This window comes from Bison bison, unplaced genomic scaffold, assembly GCF_000754665.1.
Source record: "Bison bison bison isolate TAMUID 2011002044 unplaced genomic scaffold, Bison_UMD1.0 scf7180017864461, whole genome shotgun sequence".
Classification (NCBI taxonomy): Eukaryota; Metazoa; Chordata; class Mammalia; order Artiodactyla; family Bovidae; genus Bison; species Bison bison.
This window is the reverse complement of record NW_011495023.1, coordinates 5,879,289-5,883,929: the sequence shown is the minus strand read 5'-3', so window position 1 is coordinate 5,883,929 and position 4,641 is coordinate 5,879,289.

Below are 4,641 nucleotides of genomic sequence, written 5' to 3'. Positions count from 1 at the left end.
GCCACAAAGGAAAAAAAAACCTCCCTGGAGCCTCACCAAGCCCGCGTCTGGGCCAAGACCCAGGAGACGCAGCTCACGCATCCCTCAGGTGCGGTCCCGTCAGGCCTGCCGCACGGGGAAGGTTCTGGACCGACGCCGCACGGCTGGGCGCTGGCGGGTGTCCGCGCGCAATGGGCGCGGGGTGCCCGGCTCGACGGCGCTGGCCCTGCCAGGCGACTGCGTTCAGTGTGGACAGTGGGGTGTCGGGGGCCCAGGGGAAGAAATGACGGCGATGCTCCACAGATGTCCTCGGCTTTTCCTTTAGGCCAAAGTTTCTCAAACTCCACAACGGGCATTTCCGCGGACTCCGCGCGATTCTAAACCGGGGAGGAGGCGCGTGAATCGGTTGGGGTCAGGCCGTTTGTCTGAATCAGAAACCCACGAGGCCCCTGCCGTGGGTTGCTGGGATGGGCCGAAAAGGGGGTGTGGGGGCGGCAGGGCCGGGAGAACCGTTGCGTGGAAAGGGCGGGGGCGCGCGGCCCCAGGGCTCAAGTGCGGAAACGCCGCGCAGGCTCCGCACCGGCGGCGCCCCTTCCGCGGGGCCTACAGGGGCGAGCTAGCGGGCAGGTCCCTGTTCCGACTGACTCGTGGCCCCTCAGGCCGCTGGCCTGCGGAGGGATCGAGAGAGAGAAGGGCCGTAGATGCCGCCGCCGGCGTCTGCTGGGGGCGGGTTGCAAGATGAAGGCCCGAGTCCTTTCGCTTTGCTTCCCCGGGCCAGGCATCCAGCAAGCACCGCAACGCGGCGCGGGCTTTCGCGGAGGGGTCCCGGCTCGAGCCTCCCCACGGCGCGGCTGACCCGTGGGCCCCGGAGTGGTGCGGCCAACTCGCAGGGGCTAGTCTGGTGCGGGCGGAGGCTGGAACCCCGGAGCCGAGGTCCCGCAACGCTGCGCAGCCAGAAAAGCTCGCGGCGGCCGCTCAGATCGGCCCTGCTTCCCCTTGACTTTCTCTTGCCGGGACTTATGAAAGAGAGCCCGGTTGGCTAGAGAGGGGGGATCCGACTCGCTTTGCCCCGAGTGGAGTGTGGGAATCCTACACCGCCTTAGATCGGCCAGCTTCCTAGACCCCGCGGCGCGGGCCGAATCCCGAAGGCGGGGTGAAGAGCCCAAAGCTTACTTTAGGGGGGGGAAAAAAAAAAGCGTCTTACTGCGCATGTGCAAGCCTTTAAAAATTTTTTTTGACGTCATTTCGCTACATCAAATCCCAAGCCAAAATTTCTTGCTCATTGATTACTCAGAAAAATAACTCTATGCTCTGATTCCTAGGAAATAGTGCAAAAGTACAAAGAGAAAGTGTTCAAGGTTTTTGCTTTCGCAAAAATAGCACAGGCTTGTCTATCCATCCTGTTCTTCGGTTCCCCGCACAGATTATCAGAGCCGAGAGGTAGCTCCGCTAAAATGTAGGCTAGACTTGGAAGTCTCAGTGGCACAGCTTCCCATTCTTTAAGTGGAAATACTTGCGCTATGATTTGCATCCTCCGTAGTCCAAGCAAGCTATGCAACTCCTGCCGTCTTTTTTAAAAATATACATTTCAGAGGAAACACCTGAATATGGCTAAAGCTGAATTACTTTACCTCCTAGTTCAGTGTTACCTCATATTTATTTTTAAAGCGAAGAATAAAGGTTCTTACATAGACAACATAAGAAAAAATTAATGACTATATAAAGAAAATGCTAATACCTTTCCCCTTAGTAGGACAGGAAATGAATTGTAAAGAAACACTTTTCATTCAAGAAGTGATTCCCTCCCCCCCAACCCCCGTGAAATAATAATAATTACCTATCATTTTAAGTGAAGGGTGAAGGTCTTGGAAGTTTACAAAGTTTGTAATGTCGGTGTATTTATGGTCAAATTCCAAAGAATCAAATTTACTAAGACACTTTTGCCTTAAAGAATGCTTTGCAATACAAAGGACACCAAATGGAGACAAATTAAGATGGAGACTTCTTGTAGCACAACTGGATAAAAAAACACTGATTTTTCAAAAAGTGGTGCTTATGCATTTGCTTTAACTGTATGGCAAACATTTAACAGTGATACCAATTAAGATATCAGTTTTCTTTCTTGGAAAGGGTATTCTCAGAACCCATTGCAGATCATCATAATATAATAGAATTGGTTGCACTAAGGTCTGTCTTTAAGTTTAGAGAGCCTATACAAATTGTGTGTATTAAAGTTCATGAAAAAGCATTTCCTTAAGCCAATTTTAAAGGTTGCCTGTATTATTCTATTGTAAACTTACTTTATTCTAATGAATTTCCTTAGAAGTGTTCTCCAAAGTGATCATTTTAATTGGTGACTAACTTAAGGAGAATGATTATTTGGTAAAAGGGAGTGGGGTCCCTTGGATCTGGTGGCCTCTTTCTCATTAGAAAATGATGGGATAGTTTAAAGAGAACCCAAATGAAAATATTTTAAGATAACTGTCATGAGGCATATTTAGAAAGAAACAGCTGGAAAACACATTTTCCCAAGCTTACTCTAACTTCTTCAGTTACACTAGAAAACAAACTGTAATAAATCATGTTCAAAGGGAAAGCACTCTCCTGAGTTAATTACTGATAACATTAATTTTCTGATTCAGGAACAGCTAGATGTTTTCTAAACATCACTCAATTTCCCCAGTACCATTTATACTTAAGTATTTTGGATGAGTGTTTATTGAACTTAAGAGTTTTATTCAGAAGGCTGAAGAGGAGTCAAAAATTGCATGGTAGGATTCTATAGAAATGTAACCAATTCCAATAAAAAGTCCTCAGTACAGAAGTACATTATGGAAATGACGTGGTTGTCAGACCTAATTGCTTGGCTTTTGAGTCCTCAGAAGAAATTCTACAGCCTTAGGGGGTGTAGACTCAAAAGCAGCAGCATTTCTGGTTTCAGTTTAAATAAAACAATGAAATCCATCATTATTCAAGTCAATAGCAATAATTCACAAGAATATGAATGCACTTTGATCTTATCCTTCAATTCTTTGAAAGACACAGTCATAATGAAAAAGGGAGATAAGCTCTTTAACTTGGTCCAAAGCAAGTTGTTGGAGCTTTTCTTTCTTGAAAGACCGTAGAAAGGAACTTTTCACTAAAGCCTTGCTTTCCTATTTTTCAGGTGGTGGTGGGGGTGTTTGGGCAAGCTACAGGTCATTATGTTTCCTCTAGGAATCAAGTAGTGTTAACTTTCTTCTTTGAAGTAAACTGTCTGATATCATGAACTTGACATTTCTGAAGCTTAAAGGTGAACCTCTGATAACATACCTAAGAGGCATTTTAGGAGACATGTTGATTTGAGTTTACCATTAGGTATGATTAAGACATATTAACTATTTTCAGTACATTTTAAAGATTAAGTTAAATAGGCTATTTCAGTGTGCATTGTCTTAGTAGATTTGCAGTATCCAATACTAGCCCCTTCAGAGTTCCTGATGAACTGTGAAGACAGTTAATGCCTTGCCTGTCCCGCATGAAAGTCACTTTAAAATATCCTCTTATGCCTATTTAACCAATTTCCAGACACCTTTGGTGGGAAAATAGCAAAGTTACAAGTTCTTATCACTCTTAGAATTCTGGAAACATCTGTCAGATATTTTTTAATACAATCACCACATTTGAAATATAATTAAGTAAAAAATATGCATGAGTGAGGATATCTGATTAGTACCACTAGCTTGGAAAATGTTTACCTTTTCATTGGAAAGTGTTCACCTTTTCATTGAGTCCATGAAAGATATCCAAGCTTTATAGTAGCTGTTAATAAGTTTTATTTCTCATAAGGGTTGTTGAACTTTAGGAATCCTCTGGAAATTCAGTAAATATGTTATGTTAAAAGGACCCTGGAGCATGCAAAGATAAACAGGATAGGTACTTTTCCTCAAGGAGCTTTAAACTTAATTTCAGCACATCTGTGACTTACATTAAATGTCAATCTAGGAAGAACACTCCACTAACTTAATGACTTTTTAAAACTGGGACATTTGGTAAGAGTGATGAAGTTTGGCAACGCACCTATTTCTTGGGTTATCCTACTAGCTTAATCAAGAGATTGTGCTGGATACTCTGAAGATTTTTCTTCAATAAAAACGTCTTTAAAACACTAACAAGAGTTCTTTAAAAAATTAAATCAATGTCCCAGAGCCACAGATATTAGAAAAGGCAGAAAGATTCCTTAGGGTTAGTGTCAATTATTTTCTTTAAGCATCAGACCACTCAGTCCTCATTACCAAGGCTGGTGTGGTTCATCAAATGAAATGAAGGAGAAAAAAAGTGCTCCATCCACTTCTGTAAAAGACAAGTATCTGGAGGTAATGTTGGAAAGTTATATTATGAATTTCATGCAAAATATTCGTGGTAGACAAAGAAGAGGGAAGACGGTACGGTTTGACTGTGGCTCTAACCCAGAGGGAAGCCATCGCTACCAAGACCAAACAACCCTAAGCTCTTTGTGTCGATGTTACTAAAAAGGGAGTGGGCGTCTTGTCTTGACTTCTTTCTTTACCACTATCCTTACTGCTGATGTCGAGAAAGGCTTCTTAATGGACTGGCCACTGACAAAGAATTTCGGCTAAAGTTGGAGACAAGGGCACCTGGGGCTGGGACGAAGCCGAGCAC